General features: G+C 33.3%; 1 protein-coding gene across 1 annotated transcript in view; it reads right to left on the bottom strand.

Moving 5' to 3' along the window:
- Positions 1-22,863, bottom strand: part of LOC125828357 (target of rapamycin complex subunit LST8-1) — a 1,170,163-nt gene that overhangs the window by 625,553 nt on the left and 521,747 nt on the right. The window lies entirely within an intron of this gene.

Below are 22,863 nucleotides of genomic sequence, written 5' to 3'. Positions count from 1 at the left end.
GAGTCACCACCATTTCATAGTAATCATAAAAAAATACTATTATTCCCTTTCTTCTTAATTACTTGTCTAATTTTTATTTTTTACTTATCTATTTTTACAAATCAAGAAACAACAATTTTTTTATCTATTATATCCTTAATTAATTAATTTTGAAAAAAATAAAACTTCTTGAAAATTTTTAAAATTTTAATTTATCCACTTTATAATCAATAGGAATATAATGATAAATTTATTATGTCAATAATTATTTTCTTAATAGGTGTGTTAATTCAAAAGTAAACGTAACTAGAGACAGAGAAAACATTTATCTTATTTGCTTTTAATTTTAAGTATTTTAAGGGAAAAAAAATTGTGAAATTCAGACAAACGTTGATTAGAAGATGAACGGGGTAAAAATATTATTTCTCCCCTAAATTGTTGTTACATTTCGTGTTATGTGCAAATAAGATTTTTAATATTTTAAATGCATTAATATAATTACTTATCGGGATCAGAGAGAAAAAAGTTCATTCATATATTGTTTAATAGAATGATACTCTCTCCGTTTCCATTACCATTTTTTATTTCATGTCCATTAAAAAATTAAGTAAATTTACCATTCTATTTTTATTTAACTTTTTTTGAAATCTTTTCAATCAATGAATATGAACTTGTTTATTTTGATCAATTAATTTGACCAATCAATATGAATATTTGATTTAATTTTTCTATGTCAGTCAAATGTAAATTTTCAAGGCTAATAACTCACAAAGGTAAATAAGAAGGTGTAATGCTAAATGATCAGAAAATTTGGCCAGAAATTCAAAAAGTCTATAATGTCCTTTTTATTTTAAAATAAACTGATCTTTTTTTTCATTTTTTAATTAAAAGGTATTAAAGTTAAAGGGTAAAAATGTTCAAAAAGGTAAAATAACATAGTGTAAAATATGCTATTTTACCATTCTGGCCAAATTTAATGGTCAAAAGGATTTTTCCAATAAGAAGAATATTGTAATTATTGCATTGATTTTATGAAATGACAAATATTATGAACCAACTATTTATAGTAAGGATGACATATAAAAAGGAACGAAGCGAATATGAGTAACTCTCTTTGATTTCAAGTTCTTTCCACTATCATATTCGTATATCTGGTAAAAAAATGTTACTCTTTCTGTCCCAATTTATAAATTTTACGTACTTTTTTTAAGTCGGTTAAGAAAGAATAACATTTAATTTTAAAATGTTCATTTTATTCTTAATATGATTTATAGTCACACAAACATCTATCACTTATTTTAGACAAAAAATTTAAAAGATTTTTTTTCTTAAACTTCGTGTCAAATGAAACTAACTCACATAAAATAAAATAGAGGAGTAGTTATTTATTTGGGATTCCGCAATGAAAGAATATCTTGTCATTTTACTTTTTTAAAATAGGAATATTTTAGCTTTAATACATAATTAAAAAAGATTAACAAACTATATTTACGCATACAAAACAATATATTATATGACTTCAACATCACTGCTCAACACTTCAACCATACTTTCATTTCCGCGACAACTATTTAAATTTAAAACAATAGATAAAAGACTTAAAATAACGTTAAACTTAAGCGGAAGAAATGTATTACTGATATTATATTTACCAAAAAAATGGTTCTTAAAGAGAGGTTGGGGAATTTAAAATTAGTTGACTACATTGGATTGAGCAGTTTTTTCATGTTTTTTCGGCTTTATCTATTTAAGACTAATGAACCTATGGATGCTCATTTTATAAATTTATTACTCCATCTGTCCTAATTACTTATCCATTTTAACAAATCAAGAAAGAATAACTTTTTTATTTATTATATTCTCAATTAATTAATTTTGAAAAAGGAAGAACTTCTTGAAAATAATAAATTTTTAATTCATCCACTTCATAATTAATAGAGGTAAAATTGTAAACTCACTATGTCAAGTATTGTTTTCTTAATAAGTGTGTCTATTCAAAAGTGGACAAGTAATTAGAGACAAATGAAGTATTATTTTAAAAAGTCAACATATTTATTACTATAATTTCTAAGCAATTAATTATCTCCTTCGTCTTTAAGCGCGTTTTTAAAATAACTTTTCAAAAAAGTGTTTTTCAAAAAAAGTAATGTGTTTGACAAATTTATTTGAAAAATGCTTTTGATAAGCAATTTGTGTTTGACTAATTTTCTTTAAGAAGTGCTTTTGAGAGTCAAATTACAAAGAAATGACAAATATCAATGTACTTTTAATATTAAGATTATTTTATAGAGAGAATCTATTAGTAACATCTAATACAGAAACTTTAATTACATTTTAAATTTAATTATTTAAAATATACTATTCAAATTTTCAATCAATATTGTTGAAAAATATTGAAAAGAGGAACCTTTTTTTTATATTTGTTACCTTTTTTTTTTATTCAACCTTAGCTATTTTTTTTTTGTTATAATACTCAAAACCTATAAAAAATTTCAAATTAAAATAAAATAATAAGTAAATTAAGTTTTTTTTTTTTTGTTATTTGTTATATTTTGGGGGAGGGTCTAAATCATTAATTGTTACTTTTTCTCTTTTTTTAATCCTACAAAAATATCGTTGTTACTTTTATTTTTAATTCTGTAAATTAATACATAAAGTAATATATACATAATAATATAAAACATAAATAAAATAAAAAATTTATTATATATATAAAAAAAATCTTCAATAAAATCATAAGATATGTTAATTAATTAATAAGGGATGTATTGATAAATATGTTCATATGTAAGGGATATTTTAGTCTTAAAAAAATTAATTTTATATTCTACTTTTTTTAAAAAGCAGAAATTTTTAGTTTCTTTCCAACAACAGAAAAACTGTTTCTGCTTTCATTTAAAAGCAGTTTTAAAAATTTGTCAAACACTTAATTTCTCAAAATAAGTGTTTTTTTCTCAAAAAAATACTTTTGACCTCCCAAAAGCAATTCCAAACATGCTCTTAATATTAATAAATTGAGGATATAAGAGGAAGGAAAAAATTGTTCTTCCTTGATTTGTGAAAAAGGAAAATAAAAAGAAAAGTCAATTAGAAAATATTTGACAAGTATATAGGGACGGAGGAAGTATAAAAAATATTGCTAGTTCTATTAGTTTTCATACATCTCCTAAATAAACGTAAATATGTTTCACTACTAGAATTTTTAAGCACTAAACTATAATAAATATTGCGAGCTTATTAGTTTTCATGCATCTTCTAGATAAATGTTAACATGTTCGATAAAAAAACAGAGTTCAATAATCAAATATATGTTCAATGAAATTTTAATATGTTAAAGGTAGAACAAAGGTATTTGGATGAGTTATAAACTCTATATGATGATATTGGTGATAGTGATATGGTTCATAGGTTAAGAGTTTGTTTGACATTTTTGTTAAAAACTGTTTATTTTTAGAAATATTTTTTTAACATGATTTTTTAGAAAAATGCTTTTGAAAATAAGTAATTTGTGTTTGATTATTTCATTTGAAAAGTGTTTTTGATAAACAAATTATGTTTGACTAATCCTTTTTAAAAAGTGCTTTTGAGAGTCAAATTACGAAAAAAGGGTAAGTATCAATTAATTTTTAATATTAAGATTATTTTATAGAGAGAAACTATTTTAAATATCTATTTTCAGAAAAAGGGAAGAACTTGTTTGACATTGCTGCTAAAAACAACTTATTTTCAGAAGAATTTTTTTTAAATAGTTTTTTTTACCCTTGATGAAATGATTTATAGTCACACAAGTATCTATTACTTACTTTTTTAGATCAATATTTTTAAAAAAATCTTTTTTTCTCTTAATTTCATTTCAAGTCAAACCAATTCATATAAAATGGAACGAAGAGAGTGGTTATTTATTTGAGATTCCGCGATGAAAGAATATCTTTATATTTTACGTATTTTTTTTAACATGAATATTTTAGCTTTAAAACATAATTAAAAAAGATTAAAATAATATCTTCACGCATACAAAATAATATATTATATGACTTCAACATCACTGTTCAACCACACTTTCATTTTGCGAGAACTATCAAATTTAAAACAATAGATAAAAACATATAATAACGCTGGAAATTATTTAAAAAGCTCTCTACTGATACATCGTCGCCGCTGCACATCACTTTTAACCTAATATTATGAATGGTCGTTCCGGCCACTGGTTAGTCTAATCTTTGGGCTGGCCAGACAAATCTGCTATTAAACAGTAATTTTCCACCGCAAAAACATAATAACACAGGTGAAAGTTCTCGAGTGGACAATATTAATTTGCATATCGCGCCTAAATTGTTGCCTAACGATACTTATCCTGTGGGTTAATAATTATGCTACCGTTCTAATGAATCATAGCAACACTCAGCAGGGGCGGAGCTACAACCCAGTAAGGGTGGTCAGCTGACCACCTTTCGCCGTATATAGGCAAAATATTCTTTATTATTTGAATATATAGATAAATGAACACACTTGAACACAACGAATGGTGTTGGTCCAGCGATAAGCTCGCCTAGTTGAGTGCTTGAGGTCTTGAGTTCGATTCTTGTTGCAACGCACATTTTTTTCAAAAAAGAAGAAGTAAAGGAACAAAAGTAGTTGTCTTTATCTTTCTATTTCTAGCCTTGAATTAATAGTACTAAGAAATTACATTTAAAGATATACTTAAATGTCACTTTCTACTTTTATTCTTTTGATTATTTCTAAATTATTTTTTAAAAATAGTTAAGAATTTCAATAAAAGAAAAGGTAAATATAGAAAAAAGTCTCAATAATTCTTTTGAACTACAAAATATTCACGAAAAAATTCGCAACAATTCATTTGATATGAACCAAAGGGAGTCAATTCAATTGGCAGCTAAAATTGTTTTTCTTAATTTTTCTCCGTTAGTTTGGATTTATACCATTGATAGTTTTATAATTTCAGTTTTTGTATGATTTAGTTAAATGATATATAATTTAATTTTAAATTTGGATGCACCCACTCATTAGTAAAAAATATATTTTGTGCACCCACTTCGCTAAAAAAAAAATTCCACTCTTTTAAAGCTTGAACACCCTTGACGAAATTCCTGGCTCCACCACTGACACTCAGGTCCAGAAAGCTTGAATTGAACCTATTCTGTTGAAGAAACTCCAATATAATAATGGGATTCCAAGGATTGTGTGGACATACGAGGAAGTTAATAGAATGAATATTTTGGAGAACCTTCAATACGCCGTGGTTGGAAAATTTTTCTATGGTTGGCCGAAGTCGGAAGAACTCCGCACTAGTATTCCACGACAGTGATTAAAGGGGAGTGTTAAATAGGCCTATTGAGGAATAGCAGATTTCACAAACTTGATGTCAAAAGGCATATACTATATTTTGGCTAAGGACAAATATTCATATACTATGAAGCCACTAATATATGATGCTAAATTTAAGGTTGACGAAGAGACTACACAAGCTATGACATGGATTTCTTTTTCGGATCTAAAACCCACATACTTTGTGAAAGAACCTTTGTTTTCATTAGCTACGGCTGTTAGAAAACCATTACATTTAGATATGGCTATAATTAATAAAACTAGGCCTAATTGTGCAAGGGTCAAGGTGCAAGTGGACCTGTTAGGTGATTTTCCTAAACATGTGGAAATAGAGATCATTAACAAAAAGACAACTGAGTCTAGAATATAAAGAGTTAAGATCCAATATGATATACTTCCCAAATATTGTAAACAATGTAAAGTACAAGGTCATGAGGAGGAAATGTGCAGAAGCTTCCATCCTGAACTGAGGCAAATTGAGATAAATAAGGATAAGGATACATAACAAGGGAATAAAGGTAGCAACAATGAAGAACAAGGCAATGATTTTGCAACAAGAGGGAGGAGAGTAATTCAGAAATACTGAAAACCTGTCAATGTAAAAGGCTCAAGAGATAGCGCTGATAATGCTTTTGCTTCTCTGTTTGAGAAGAATGAAGAGATGCATCCTGAGGAATCTACTAGGGTAAATGATAGCACTGATAAACCTAGTGAAGTCAGAAGCCAGGGAAAAAATAGTAAATGACACCATCATTCATCTACAAAGGAGTGAATAACAAATGATTTTGCCAATTATCAAAGAAAGAGAGGGGAATCAACAAGCAGCAGTAATAGAACCACAAAGCAAGAAAATATTAATAAAGTAGCCACACATCATAATGGGGAAATAAGGGAGTTGCTGGGTCAAAAATCTCAACATCAACAAGTAAGAATAGATGCAGAGACTGGAGAAGGTGAGAGGCAGCTGAGGGTTGCATCTGCAGAGCAAAATCCAAATGTTAGTAGTTTCAAGCATCCTAATATACAGGAATATGGTGCTATTGTAGTAGTATAGACATATCAAAAAGAAGAGGAAGATATATTAATCTTCAAAGAGTTAGCTGAGGCAGAATATCAAGTACCCCTTCAAATTGCAGATCCATCAGCACTAGTTCTTGATATATCAACAACAACAAAGCTTAACAGGTCAGCAGTAATGGTTAGTAGTGCAAAGTCAGCCCCTGTGGAGAAATTACACGCATCAAAGTCAAGAAGATAAAGAGGTGGAGAGCAAGGATACAAATGGTATAGAATTCATAGGAGTTAAGGATGAAGTAAATAGTGATCAAAAAGCAGTTGAGGTATGTAAAGATGCTGGACTCTCTCCTTTACTGTTATTTTTTTATTTTGATAACCGAGAAATCCGTCTGTGACCCGCCCTTTGGACCAATCACAGCCTTCTAAACTCGGTGGATAATGGGCCCGCCCCTCTACCCTTCTCCACTTAAATACCGGGCTTCGCTTTGCATGGTGTGGGGCTTGAACCTGCGACCTAAGCCACAAATCCTCCACCTTTTGCCACTTGAGCTAGGCCTTGGGGGCTCTCCTTTACTGTTATCTAAATGCAAAAAATGTAAATCTAAAAAGGAGGTTGATGTTCAACCAACATGAATACATGCCATAAGGTCTGTGAGAATTCAAAATGCATTTTACAAAGTTCAAATGTTACACAAACACCATAATTCTTCCTAATTGCTTTGCTGGAACCATTTCAAGATGCTAGACAAATACAAAACTTCAAGAGGAGGTTAGGAATGAAGTATGTGAATTAAAACTCAAATGGACAAATTTGGGTATTTGTGAAGGACCACATTCAAGTAGGGGTGATCTCAGATACTAACTAGAAAATCACCCTTCAACTCACTTTGGAAGATGGAAAACAAATGCTAACTACTATGATATATGCCAAATGTTCTGTAGAGGAGAGAATAGAACTTTGGAATGATTTATATTTTAATAGTGATCATTATTCAGAGCCTTGGATGGTAGGGGAGATTTCAATGTAATTTTAGGGAATGATGAAAAGATAGGAGGTCTTCCCGTATATATCCAAGGATATGAGGATTTTGCTTTCTGTATCAACTCTTGTGATCTGTTTGATATAAATTTCTCTGGAAGTCCCTTTACTTAGTGGAATGGAAGAGCAGATGTCAAATGCATTTTTAAATGATTAGATAGAGTTTTAATTAATCAGAAGTTACATGATCTGATTGGCAACATGGAACTACAACAGCTAGAAAGGACAGGGTCTGACCATGCGCCTTTGCTACTAACTTGTCGTGGTCTGGTACAAAATTGTATAAAACCATTTAGGTTTTTAAAATTTTAGACCGACAAGACTGGTTTTAAAGATGTGGTGAAGGCTAGCTGGAGTGAAGACTGAAGACCAATATGAAGATATGTTTATACAATGGAAGTTGAGATTAAAAAGAACAAAACTGGCACTAGCCAAATGGAGCAGGGAGCAGTTGCTGACGTATTCAAGCAACTATTGATAAAAGAAGAAATAGTTAGGATGAAGGAGAATCTCCTACTTCATTTAATAGAGCTATGCTACACCAATGTCATGTTGAATATTAGTTGTATCTACACTATGAGAAGGAGTTTTGGATACATAAGGCAAACATCAAGTGGTATTCGGAGGGAGATAAGAATACAAAATATTTTCATGGCCTGGTCAGAGGCAAGAAGAGGAGATTGAATAATCAGATAATAATGAAAGTAGATAGTCAATGGGCTTAAGGAGAAGATGAAGTGGAAGATGAAGCAATAAGTTTCTTTCAGAATCAATTTTCTGGAACCAACTTTAATAGTGATTTTTCTTTATCATAGAATATCCAGCATCTTGTGACTGCAGAAGAAAATGAACTCTTGCATGCAATTTCTGAAGAGAGTGAGATTAAAAAAATGATTTTTGAGCTTAATGGGTAGATGGGGTCCTGATGGTTTTATAAGACACTTCCTTCAGGACTGTTGGGAGATAGTAGGGGCTGATATTGCAGGTAGGGGTGTACATAAGACGGTTTGAAAAAAAAAAACTAAACCAATTATGTTGGTTTATTAAATCTAAAAGCGAAATCAAACCACATAAAATTGGTTTTTTCGGTTTCGGCTTTAGTCGGTTCTTTCGGTTTTTTTCAGTTTTTTACAACTATATGGTATTTGAAAAAGAGATCAAATATATTTTCACTTACCTGTGTGATAAGCTAAACTTAAAAAATGTTAAATGAATAGAAATTTTCGAAAAGACGGTAAAATTCACATGAGTACAAAATGTTTTTTATGAAATATCAACGTTCATTATGTTAAATTAATAAGATTAAAGGCTAGAGGCAAACTGAATACAAAATAAAATATTTACAAAGTAAATTGTTCACTTCGAATTTGAAAAACTATAACAATATAATTGTAACTTCGGATCTTAATACAAAACAAAATATTTACAAATTTTACAAGCCCAAATTTGAAATAAAATATATAAACATTGAAAACTATAAACTAACTAAAAATATATTAACAAAGTAGATTATAAATAATATTTTTTATCTTTAAATGAAATAAAATTATATATATATACAAATTTTTATAAGCCCAAATTGAAACAATATATATAAACATTGAAAACTATAAACTAACTAAAAATATATTAACAAAGTAGATTATAAATAATATTTTTATCTATAAATAAAAAAAATAAAATAAAAAAAAAATAAAAAAATATATATATATATTATGTTGGTTTGGTTTGACTTTTTTTCTTTTAATACCAAACCAAACCAAGAGTGGTCGGTTTTTTTTTCAACCGCCAAACCAACCAAACTAAACCACAAATCGATTTTGTTTTTCGGTTTGATTTGGTTCGTCGGTTTGGTTTGTACACCCCTAATTGCAGGTATTGTTCAATCTTTTTTCGGGGAAAAACCCTTCCTAAATCTCACTAATTTGATTTTGTTGCCTAAGAAGGAGACCATTCAGACCTTCTCAGACATAAGGCCTATTATTCCAAGTAATTTCATAAATAAGGTGATTTTTAGAACAATACATGATAGACTGGAAGGCTTATTATCAAGGATAATTTCTGTGAACCAAGCTGATTTTGTGAAGGGTAGAGGCAGTTTTGGAAATGTACTACTAGCTCAGGAAATTATCACAGATATTAGGAAAAGAGGAAAGCCATCCAATGTTGTGATAAAGTTGGTACGGCTAAATCCTAAGAAAGGGTGAATTGGAGTTTCTTAGTTAAAGTACTTAAACATGTGGACTTTAATTCAGTGGTGGTTGATGTGATTTGGAGACTGATTGCCAATAACTGGTACTCTATACTAATTAATGGGCAAGTACATGGTTTCTTTCACTCTTCTAGAGAGTGAAGCAGGGGTATCCTTTATCCCCTAGCTTTATTTATTATCATTGTGCTCACTAGAGCTCTAAACCAGTTGTTTTCTAAGGCTGACTTCAAAGGTTATGGGATGCCAAATTGGAGTGAGAAATTAATCATCTTACTTATTTAGATGATACAATCATATTTGTTGATTTTGAGTAGAAATCAATTGCTCTTATTATGAATACCTTGAAAGAGTATGAAAATTAGTCAGGGCAGATGATCAATAAGAATAAGAATTACTTCTACATGTTTAATAAAGCTGGTAATACTATGATAAAAGAGGTGGAGGAAGATACTGGTTTTGTGAGAGGTAAGTTCCCCATAATCTACTTAGGGTGCCCTATTAGCCATGCAAAGATGAAGAAATCTAATTTTAATGAATTGATTAAGAAAGTTCAAAATAAGATGCAAGTCTAGAAAGGTAAACTCCTATCTTTTGGGGATAAAGTTGTGCTTATAAATCATGTGTTGCAAAGTATCCCCCATATACTTGCTATCAGTTTTAGTACCACCAAAATGTGTAATCAAGGATCTTCATAGGATGTTTGCAAAGTTACTTATGAATTTCAAGGAAAATGGCAGAGGAAAGCACTGGATAACTTGAGATGATATTTTCCTGCCTAAAGAGGAAGGGGGGTCTTGGTTTTAGATCTCTTTTTGATGTGTCCGAAACTGTTTTTGCAAAACTTTGGTGGAATTTTAGAACAAAAAATTCACTATGGTCCCAATTTATGTGGAATAAGTACTACAAGAGGTATATGCCTCAAGTAGTAGAATGGAGCAGTGGATCTCAAGTTTGGAAGATGGTGTTACTGGCCAGAGATAGCTTTGATCAAGAAATATGGTGGGAACAAGATAGGAATCTCATAGTTCCGCTCAACGTCGCTCTCTTCAAGAGATGAAAAAGAAGAGGTGTATGGTAAAGTATTTTTCTACTTGCTCAATTCAAGCGGAGAAAAGGTAAAGGAAAAACTTTTTACCTAGTATTTTCATGAATAAAGTGATACTACTTTTCATGAAAAAAAAGATATTTAAATTCTTGAAATAGTGAGGGCACATTAAATGAGGGAAAAAAAGTCATTGTGAAAAAAAATAATTTTTACATCTTTGAGAAATGCTCTAAAAAGAGTATTACAAATGCATATATTTATTGTGGAATAAATCACATGTTATTGTTTGCCTATAATGTAATGACTTTTGGCTCTAACATGAGAGTTATAAATAAATTATGAAAACCATGTTGAGTAGTCATTTAACATGAAATGTTTTGGTGAGATAAATTTCATTCTTGGAATGAAAAAATACCATAAAACATGTGATGAAAATTTTCTTATCAAGTCACATAATATTCAAATAATTGTGAAATACAATTTTGTTGGTTGTGTGAGTCTTGCAACTCCTATTCATTCAATTGTGTGAGAAGGTTGTGACAAAAAAAAAGGAGTTTGCTAGGCTAATAAAAATATGAGCTATCTGACTAACAACCTGACTTGATATTATGTTTGTAGAAAAAGTACATAGCAGGTACAAACAAATAAGATAAGAAAATTGATGTTATTTGTTGGAAGTGAGAAAAGCAAATTATATTGCTTACTTATCTACTATAGAGGTAGACGCAAAAAAAATTAAGCTTCAACAAGTGAAAAACTGAATTTATTTACTATATCAAACACTTAATTTTGAAAAATTATTTTTTCTAATTTTGACTAATTGTGATGGCACCAATATAATGGTTGAATACAAAATCGTTATTATAACGGTAAATTCAAACCCATGAAAAGAAAACACAATATTGGGCGATCATATTGATCATTGATATACCATCAATATTAATTGTGTTAAAATTATTTGTGATAATCTTGCAAATTCATGAACTAAGGCATTTGCAAGAAGAAGAGTCTGAAACACATCGATGGGGATGAAATTGAAGCTCATAAATTTCTGAGTCATATATGAGGAAACCCAACCTGGGGACTAGAGATCCTATAACCAGGTTCAATGGGAAGAACGAATCATATGATGACTTGTTGTGAAATGCACTAATATTAATTTGATTTAATCCCTATGATGTAAGTGCATTTATCCTATAATGATTTGTGGAGGTTGAGTCTTTTGAACTCTTAATGAAAGTCTGTATCTCGTATGAGTGGGGTGTCAAATTATAGGAGCACCCTTGACAGATTTCACCTATGTGAGTATGAAAGTAGGCCGCATTCTATGAGAATGAGCTTGTTCTCAAAAACACTCATGAAAATCGGGATAGCACAAAGCGGTAATGTGCTGGCTAAAAAAGCTTATGTCAACACCTTGTTTATTGTGTGTAAGCAGTAATACTTTATTTCCCTTAAGTAGTCATAGTTCAAGTGTGAGACCACTACTGACTCTGGAGTAAATGCTATTGTTTTACTAAGTGAAGGTTCAATGCAGAGCACACCTTCATTATGCATAATAGTCTACCTTCAACTAAATTGTGAAACACTCTCTTATTTTAATATTGAAATGAGTGGGGGAATGTTGGTGTTTATGCATTTTAATATTAAAATTAAAATATTAAGTGCATATGTTAGTGGGTATAAGTTGATAAGAATGAAGTCATTTTTGTGGTGTAACTCTTGTAACCACTATTGCCATGATCTACCACTAATTCCACTCATTATTCTACCACATTATACATTGTAACTTATGTAACATTTAGGTCATTCATTTACCTACATTATTATCCACATTATTCTTATTCAATACAAAGAAGAATTCTTCCCCTATAAATAGTGGTGTTTCTTCCTTTGTGAAATGTCAAAAAAAGAAGATGAGAATTGTGGAAAAATATTGTAGTATGTAGTGAGGTAAGTGTAGTGAAAGAGAGAGTTGAGACAAAGAAAATATTCTAAGTCTTCAATTATATTCACTATACAAAAGAGAATATTTGTATGTTGAAGGAAGGTGTTTTTATGTGGAGCTTTGGTCTCTTCAACTAATCCAAAGTTGCTTGAGTTGTACGATGTTGTTGGGATGTTGTATCCTGGAGGGGACAAGTCAAGAGTATTACTGTTGGATCGGTGTAGAATATGCCTCAGTGGGCTTGAATCTCGTTAAAGAGAGTGAGATATCCGTGCCTCAGCCTAAAGATTTGTTAATTCATTTTTTGCTATTTTATTTTCAACTGTAATATTTTGTATATGTGGTATAATATACCAACATATAACCACTCATGTAGAATTTCACTGTGTCATTTTAGCACTTTTTGCTTACATGACATAATGAGTGTAAAACACTCATTGATAGGCGCGTGAAAGGGTTATTTAGTTAATTTTTAATTATTTTTTTCATCTTTATCCCCATTTTCAGCCACCATTTTGCCCAAGTTAAATTTCATCCGTTGTGAATGAAGGTTTTTCAACAAAAATGACGGAAAATATTTTTAAAATTTAAGAATAAACTCATTCATAAAATTCTTTCATAAGAATCTAATTCACAACAAAGTAAATTTTAAAAGATTGATAAAAGCTTATTTCGATAATTTGCGGGGAATGAATTCAACGAAGCGCAACATGCAGATGTGGGTGGGGGTAATTTCTGCAAAAAGGGATAGAGATTTGGAGAAAGCAAAGCGGGGGAGCCAGGGGATATTTTGCATACCCCCAACAAAGAATTTCAAATCAGAAGGGGGATTTGTTTGTTTGGGGGTTTTGGAGAAGGCGATCGGGGTTATGGGTGGTTTGGAGAAAATGATCGGAGGTGTGGGGAGTGGGTGGTTTGGAGAAGATGATCGGAGGTGAGGGGCTTTGGAGAAGACAATCAAGGGTGGGGTGTTTTTTTTTTGGGGGGTGGGGGGTTCTTTTAGTTGGCTTAAATTTTATTTTATTTTTATTTGGGGAAAAATATCACGTGTCATTAATTTATTGGTCAGTTTTTATTTTTACTCAATATTAATTATTTAAAAATTATTTTTGACACAAATGACAAATGTCATCGTTTATTTGTCACTTTACACGTCATTCGCGAGTGTAATCCACACACATTGTATGTTTTTGCTGAGGCATATACCATTGGTAGCCCCCTAGAGTTGGCACAATGTTTCACTTAGACACCTTAACTGAACAATGTTTATTTTAAACACCTCATGTAGGGTCTCATTGCATTATTTTGACACCTTTTTTTAAGGCCTAACCCATCGGTGGCCTCCTAAAGTTGACACAATGTTTCATTTAGACACCGTAATAGAGAGATGTTAATTATAGACCCCTCATGTAGAATTTCACTGTGTCATTTGAACACTTTTTGCTTACATGGCATAATGAGTGTAATACACTCATTGATAGGCGCGTGAAAGGGTTATTTAGTTAATTTTTAATTATTTTTTTCATCTTCTTCCCCATTTTCAGCCACCATTTTGCCCAAGTTAAATTTCATCCATTGTGAATGAAGGTTTTTCAACAAAAATGATGAAAAATATTTTTAAAATTTAAGAATAAACTCATTCATAAAATTCTTTCATAAGAATCTAATATTCACAACAAAGTGAATTTAAAAAGATTGATAAAAGCTTATTTCGATAATTTGTGGGGAGTGAATTCAACGAAGCGCTGCATGCAGATGTGGGTGGGGGTAATTTCTGCAAAAAGGGATAGAGATTTGGAGAAAGCAAAGCGGGGGAGTCAAGGGGTATTTTGCAGACCCCAAAAAAAAAATCAAATCAGAAGGGGGATTTGTTTGTTTGGAGAAGGCGATCGGGGGTTAGGAGGAAGTGTGTTTGGAGAAGGTGATCGGGGGTTGTGGGTCTGGGTGGTTTGGAGAAGATGATCAGGGGTGGGGGGGCTTTGGAGAAGACAGTCAGGGTGGGTTGTTTTTTTTTTGGGGGGGGGTGGTTCTTTTAGTTGGCTTAAATTTTATTTTATTTTTATTTGGGGAAAAATATCACGTGTCATTAATTTATTGGTTAGTTTTTATTTTTACTCAATATTAATTATTTAAAAATTATTTTTGATACAAATGACAAATGTCATCGTTTAATTTGTCACTTTACACGTCATTCGTGAGTGTAATCCACACACATTATATGTTTTTGCTGATATTAAAAAGGTGTCAAAATAACACAACGAGACCCTACATGAGGTGTCTAAAATAAACATTGTTCAGTTAAGGTGTCTAAGTGAAACATTGTGTCAACTTTAGGGGGCTACCGATGGGTTAAAATATATTTATTCAGATTCCTCAAAAGTGTCAAATTCTTTAAAATTAGTATAATTTTAAAAATCCAATACAAGATTGCAGTATCAAAAGTGAGAATTTGCGCAACTTAATATATCACTAGATCAAACAAATATAAAAAAATCAACTTTAATATATATAAAAGAATCGAACTTAAAGAAGAGAACAAAACCAAACCTTGTGTTTCAAAAGAATCACTGTTTCTATGATATGTTATGGGTCAGCAACAGTTGGTTAATATAGTTAACAAGTTCACAGTTAACTATATTGACCCTTTATCTTATTTTATCGTCTTTACATATTAGTCCTTGTACTTTTAGTTTTTGCATCAGTACCTAGGATTGTTATAACCATTAGTTCATGTAAGAAAGGCAGTCAATGAGAATTATATTGTCTTCTTCTTCTTCTTTTCATAGCTTATATTCTTAGTTGTTCTCTTTGTATTTCGATAGGAATTATCTCAATACATATTAGTGGTATCAGAGCACTTTCGGGATCTGTGGAAATCAACTATGGCCGTTGAAATTCGGGAAGTTCTTACACGTCTGGATCGAATGGCCATTGACATTGCTAATGTTACTGCGTGACAAAATCAGTTGGAAACAGTGAATGAGAAGTCATTTTTGGAGCCGAAAAAGGCAATTGAGAATGGCCATGGAAAGCGACCAGCAACACCTAGATTCTCTGAGGAAATATACTCTCCCACTAGCGGACCTCTAGGAATACCAGGTATTATGAACTCAATTCCTTCTCCTCCATTGTTTAACAAAACCACGACGAGTAATCCGACATCCGGGGGACACCTACCCATCAAACGAACCCAGTCACTTCTAGCCAGAATCTGGTTCATCCTACCCAATTTAACCCTACTCTATCCACACAATTTTAGTTCACTATGCGATTCCCATTACCCCAAAGTCCCCAATTGAAGACTCCCTTCAATCCCAATTTTGTCAACCACGCTCCACATATGACCCAAAAGCCACCCAACCTCTATACCCCTTACCCCCAATATTCCCTCAATCAACATAACCCCTCACTCTTACGTCTATCTAGAGTGGATTTTCCTTGATTTAATGGCAAGGTTTTTCAGGATTGGTGGTATAAGGTAGAGCAATTCTTCTCCTTCGATGAGGTTCAGTCTCAACAGAAAGTGACCATTGTAGCTCTGTATTTTGATGACCTTGCACTGCAATGGCACCAGGCCTACATGAGGAGTCGTAATCATCTTTGATATTCCAACATGGGAAAAATACACCTATGCATTATCTGATAGGTTTGGGGGCTGAATTCGATGAGCCCATGAGTGAGTTGGTGAGTCTAAGGCAAACTGGCAGTGTTATTAGTTACCAAGAGGTGTTAGATAGAGCCATGACCTGGTTGACATTAGATCCCAATCATGCCATTAGTGTATTTTTGAATGGGCTGAAACCAGAGTTAGGGGATGCTGTAAGTATTCATAGACCATACTCATTACCTCATGCGTATCACTTAGCTCGGTTACAAGAGTCTATTTTCTCGAAACAGTGGAGGGAAACAATGAAAAATCAACCATACTCTTATGCTAAGCCCCAAACTACACCTAATTTACACTTGCCTAAACCTCCTCCACCTATTGTTGCAGAAAGACCTACGAGGAGAAGGCTTACTCCTGTAGAGTTAAGTGACAAGAGAGCCAAAAGACTCTGCTGCTATATCTGTGATGAGAAGTATGAGCAGGGACCTGTCTGTAAGACCAATGCTTAGTTGTTCTTGTTAGAATTGGAGGAATAGGGTGTAGCGTTGGAGGAAGAAGGTGAGTTATTGCAGTTAACTGAAGTGGTTGAGACTTACCATGACTGGAATCAAGGGATATAGAACCTTGAGATTGACTGGACATTGTCATAAGAAGGCCCTCAATATACTCATTGATACAAGTTCAACATACAACTTCATGGAAAGTGGATTAGTGGCTTGGATGGGCTGGAAGGTGAGCCCTTGTAACTGGGGAGATGCTAGCTTAGCTGATGGAAATTATGTTCCTATCAGTGGCATGTGTCATGGGGTTGAATGGTTACTACAAGGAAGTGTCTTCAGGGCAGATTTCCTTCGTTTACCCCTTGGTACTTGTGATGTGGTGTTGGCGGTTCAGTGGCTAACTGACTTGGGAGACATTATTTTTAATTTCAAACAGATGACTATGAAGTTTGAATATGAAGGAAAAACATTGTGCTTACCTGGTAACATACCCAAGATGAAATGAGTTGAATCAGAATCTCTTACCAATATTAAGCAGGAGGAGATTCAGTTGTTTATGATCAAAGTTACTCCTAAAGAAGAGAAGTTTACACAAGATTCAAAACCCACACCTTTAGTTGAGGTGCCAGGAGAAGTACAACAGGTTCTACATGAGTTTACTTCTGTGTTTGGGGAACCGACGGGATTACCACCTTCTAGGGGATCCTTTGATCACCATATTCCCTTGAAGGAAGGATCAAATCCGGTGAATGCAAGACCTTACAGATACTCACCAGTTCAAAAGGATGTTATCGAGAACATGGTGAAAGAGTTGAAGGACCAAGGACTCATACGACATAGTTGCAGTCCCTTTAAATCACCAGTTAGCTTAGTGGGGAAGAAAGATGGAAATTGGAGACTTTGTGTAGATTACAGGGCTTTGAATCAGATTACTATCAAATACAAATACCCTATTCCTATTATTGAAGAGCTTCTGGATGAAATTGGGGGTGAACAATGGTTTTCCAAGGTTGATCTCAGGTCTGGGTACCATCAGATCAGAATGGCCGCACCTGATATCCACAAAACTGCCTTTAGGACACATTCGGGTCACTATGAGTTCCTAGTGATGCTGTTTGGATTGACTAACGCCCATTCCTATTTTCAGGGTTTAATGAATCAAGTGTTTCAAAAGCACCTAAGGAGATTTATCTTGGTGTTTTTTGATGATATCCTTATTTTTAGTAAATGTTTGGAGGATCATGTAGCTCACTTGCGGATCACGTTGCAGCTATTACAGCAACACAACTTGTATGCTAGACTCTCCAAGTGCCAGTTTGCTACAAACATTATAGAGTACTTAGGGCACTACATATCGGCTGTCGGAGTAGCCACTGATCCAAAGAAGATCCTAGCAGTTCAGCAATGGCCAAAACCTACAACCCTTAAGCAAATCAGGGAGTTCCTTGGTCTTACATGTTATTACAGAAGGTTTATCCAAGGTTATGGTCAGATCAGTAAACCATTGACTGATCTATTAAAGAAGGAAGGTTTCAAATGGACGGAAGGAGCAACTAAAGCATTTCAGAATTTGAAAGATGCAATAACATCTGCTCTTGTGTTAGCTCTTCCGAATTTTAACTTGAGTTTCACTGTGGAAACTGATGCTTGTGATGTTGGTATAAGAGATGTTATTATGCAGCTAGGACAACCTATTACCTACTTGAGCAAGGGGCTTTCTCTACACCACCAAGCTATGTCTGTTTATGACAAAGAGTTGTTTGCGTTGGTAATGGTTGTGTCTAGGTGGGGCCAGATCTCACTGGTAGGCACTTCATTGTTATAACAGATCAAAAGGCCTTAAAGTTCCTGTTAGAACAAAAACTTCATACTGGGTCCCAACTGAAATGGATTATTAACCTGATGCAATTTGATTTTACTATTGAATACAAGAAGGGTAAGCAGAACAAAGTTGCTGATACTTTGTCTAGGGTTCCTGCAGTGGAGTTAGCTTCACTTACATTAGGTGTTGTTAGGTCCGACTTGCTGCAAACCATCATGAGCAGTTGGGATTCTGATACGGAATTGAGAAAGTTGATCCACAAGCTGAGTATCCTGTTCTCTTTTATCAACCAGCAGTTGAGATGGAAAGGTCGATTGGTTAAAGGAGGTGATACCTCCCTAAGAGCTGAAATCATTACATTGTGGCATGCTTCAGTTCATGGAGGCCATTCTGGAATTGACCATACTTATAGGAGGATTACTTCTCTTTTCTATTGGAAGGGACTAAGAAGAGGTGTAGAAGACTATATCAAAGGTTGCGAGATATGCCAGAAGTGTAAATATGACAAGGCTACATATCTAGGATTGTTTCAACATCTAGCTATTCCTTCTTTAGCTTGGGCCAGTGTGAGCATGGATTTCATTCAGGGGTTGCCTAAGTCTAAAGGCAAAGAGGTCATATGGGTTGTGGTAGACCGACTCAATAAATATGTACACTTTGTTGCCCTTTCTCATCCTTACACTGTGTTGGATATTGCTAATCTATTCATGGAGCATGTATTTAAACTACACGGTCTTCCTGAAGACATTGTTAGCGAATGGGATCCCCTTTTTACTAGCAAGGTGTGGCGGGAGTTATTTGCTATGCAAGGTGTGACACTGAAGACTTCCACAGCAGACCGACAGACAAACTGAGGTTGTGAACAGATGTTTAGAGACTTATCTCAGGTGCAATTGTGCAGATTCTCCAAAGGACTGGGCTCATTATTTGGTATTTGCTTAGTGGTGGTACAACACTACTTTCCACAGTTCCACACAGACCACTCCTTATGAGGCATTGTATGGACAACCTCACCCCTTGCATTTGCCTTACTAACAAGGTGATTCTGAGGTCATTGAAGTGGATAGGAGCTTGGTTACCAGAGAGTTCAAGCTGCAGATGCTCAAATTTCACCTCAGTAGGGCGCAACAACGAATGGTTGATCAGGCTAACAAGAAGAGATCAAACAGAAAATTTCAACCTGGAGATTGGGTCTTCCTAAAGGTCCAACCTTATAGGCAGATCACACTGTCCAACAAACATTTTTCCAAACTCTCTTACAAGTATTATGGCCCTTATCAAGTCCTTCGTGTGGTAGGCACTGAAGCCTATACACTTTCTCTTCCCTCCCAACTTCTATTGCATCCCACTTTTCATGTTTCATTGCTCAAACCTTGCTGCAAGGTCCCAGCTACTGTGAGCCACCCTCCTGTCCTTGGCTTGTCCAGTCCTTATTGCCCTGCTCCCTCTAAGGTCCTTGATAGACATATGGTGCAGCAAGGTAATAAAGCAGTTATGCAGTTGTTGATTCAGTGGGACAATCTTCCAGTTGATCAAGCCACATGGGAGAATATTCATACACTGAAGATCAGATTTCCAACATTTTCTCTTCCATGAGGTCAATGAAGTATTTCAGAGGGGAGTATTGATATGTTATGGGTTAGCAGCAGTTGGTTAATATAGTTAACAAGTTCACAGTTAACTATATTGGCGCTTTATCTTATTTTATTGTCTTTACATATTAGTCCTTGTACTTTTAATTTTTGCATCAGTACCTAGGGTTGCTATAACCATCAGTTCACGTAAGAAAGGCAGTCAATGAGAATTCTATCGTCCTCTTCTTCTTTTCATAGCTTATATTCTTAGTTGTTCTCTTTGTATTTCGATTGGAATTATCTCAATACATATCATTCTACGTCTTGAAAATCTTAGATTTCTTAGAAGAAAAAAAAGATACTTGTTGATGAGGTGGTGCAAAGAATGGGAATTAGTCTGCCTTCTAGATGTCATTGCTGCCAACATCCTAAAAGAGAGACTATGTCTCATGTTTTTCTAATCTCCTATACTGCTGAAAGGTTGTGGAGAAAGTTTTCAATGTGTGCAGGTATCAATCATGATGGAATGCAATTATCACAACTCATAATTAAATGGTGGACATGGCCTGTCTCGACACAACTAAGACAAGTCATGAAGGCAGTACCTAGTATCATCATATGGGAATTATGGAAAAGAAGAAATAACTTGAAGCATGGAGGAACAATCAATTTCAACAGATTAGTGCATCAGGTAAACACTAATATATGACAATTGGCAAAGTTTAAGTTCCCAAAGGTGAGGAATCTACCAACCCAATGGCCAAATATAGTGGAAGTCCCTAGCTAGCTTCAAAACTATAGTGCACTACAAGATGGTCCAGTGGCATCCACCTCCTATTGGCACAATCAAGTTCAACACTAATGGTGCAAGTAGGGGAAACCCAGGAAGAAGCTCATACGGCTTTTGTATCAGAAGTAGTACAGGTGACTTTTTTTTGCACAATCAGACATAATACCTGACACTACCAATACAGAGGTAGAGGCAATTGCAATTAGGGAGGCTATAGCATATGGTGTCGCAGAGGGATATGCAAGATGTATAATAGAGACAGACTCTCTATTATTGAAGAAAATTCTAGAGGGTGAATGGGAGACGCCTTGGCAGATCAACACAATAATTGAGGATACCAAGGAATTTATGAATTACTGTGACACAGAAGTACATCACATATATAGAGAAGGTAACAAACTAGCAGATTACATGGCCAATTTAGCATTAGATTGGAATAGAAAACAAAAATTCAGGGGATTCAAAGAACTAACAAGCAAAGGAAAGTGTATAGTCAACATGGACAAAGCTCTAGTTCCTAACTTCATATTCAACACAAGGAAAACACAAACAGATAGAACATAATGACGTGAACAGCCTAGTAAAGGAAAAATCAACAACTTCAAACACGAGTACATCAAAAAAAAAAAAAAAACAAAGAAAACATCACCAAAAACAACTTATTCTCATTCACTTCGACAAAATCTCAGAACGGAAACAGACGCAACAATGTAGAGGGTCTCAAGAATAATATTGTGAATAAATTACAGAGACGAGAAATCTTACATGAACCATACAAGAAAGATGAAGAAGGAGTCAGTGGACGAAGAAAGGTAGAAAAATGGAGATCCGCGAGTCAAGCAGAAACAAATTTGAAATTCGAATAAGACAAAAATAGCAACGCTCAAATGAAAAACAAATTGATAAGGAACGAATGGTGGGAGAGTGATTCTTACCGAGATAAAGTGCAAATCCACCATGTACACAAGGAAGAAGATGAGGCCATTAACGGTGAAAGAAAATCGAAGAGCTCTGTTGGAGACTCTTCCTTTTCCTCTTTTGACTTTTTTTTTGTTTTATTTTTAGTTTAGTTGCTAAAAAAAAAGGTAAGGTTTGGCGGTAAAAAAGTCGGGAGGTCTGCATATTCCTGCCAATCTTAATTGTTTTTCTTGAAAATATTAGCAACGGTACACTTAATTGTTTTATTTAATAGTTTTAAAAGTTAAAAATAGTTGACAGCTTTGTTGTTTTTATTATTATGATGAGTATATAAAATTAAATAGATCTCAACCATAGATTATTATACAGTACACATGGTATGAATAGAGCCGTCAATATGGGCTAGACCCGTTGGGCCGGCCTGGCCTAACCCGTAATTTGATAGGGTTGGACTACGATTTTTGAAGCCCATTTAAGAAAAGGGCTTTTTAGCCCAGCCTGAATAAGTCTGCCGATTTGTGGAACTTGAGAAATATGGATAGGGGCGGCCTGTGGGCCACATAAAAATTAATTAAAAAATAAAAAATAAAATAGAGTATTAAAAATAACAAGAGTCTAAATTCAAAATCAGTTTAAACTTTGAAATATTATAATTTAAATATAAATTATATTTATAAAATATGTATTACATAAAATAAAAATTCCCTAAAATTTAGGAATCACTACGTACATATGCCGTAGACTATGGAATATTGTCATAGTTTTTGTGTTTTATTATGATCATTGAAAAACAATTAGGTTAATATTTTTATTTAGCTATTTATGATTTTACTTTAAATCAAACTTAATAAATATTATAAAGATAATTTTATTTGTGGATTTGATTAACAAGTAGTAACACTAACACCATATAATATTATCTTGTCGATATTTATGATAATATTTTTAAATTATAATTTAATTTAAAAAATTATAAAAATATATTTTTATGAAAAGAGGGTTGGCCCGGCAAGCCTACGGCCCACGTACTTGTGGGCTGGGCCAACCATTTTCTGGCCCACACCAA

The sequence above is a fragment of the Solanum verrucosum genome, unplaced genomic scaffold (assembly GCF_900185275.1).
Source record: "Solanum verrucosum unplaced genomic scaffold, falcon-dt-bn FXZP01000048.1, whole genome shotgun sequence".
NCBI classification, from domain to species: Eukaryota; Viridiplantae; Streptophyta; class Magnoliopsida; order Solanales; family Solanaceae; genus Solanum; species Solanum verrucosum.
Note: the sequence above shows the minus strand (reverse complement) of the source record. Positions and strands in the feature narration are given on the sequence as shown.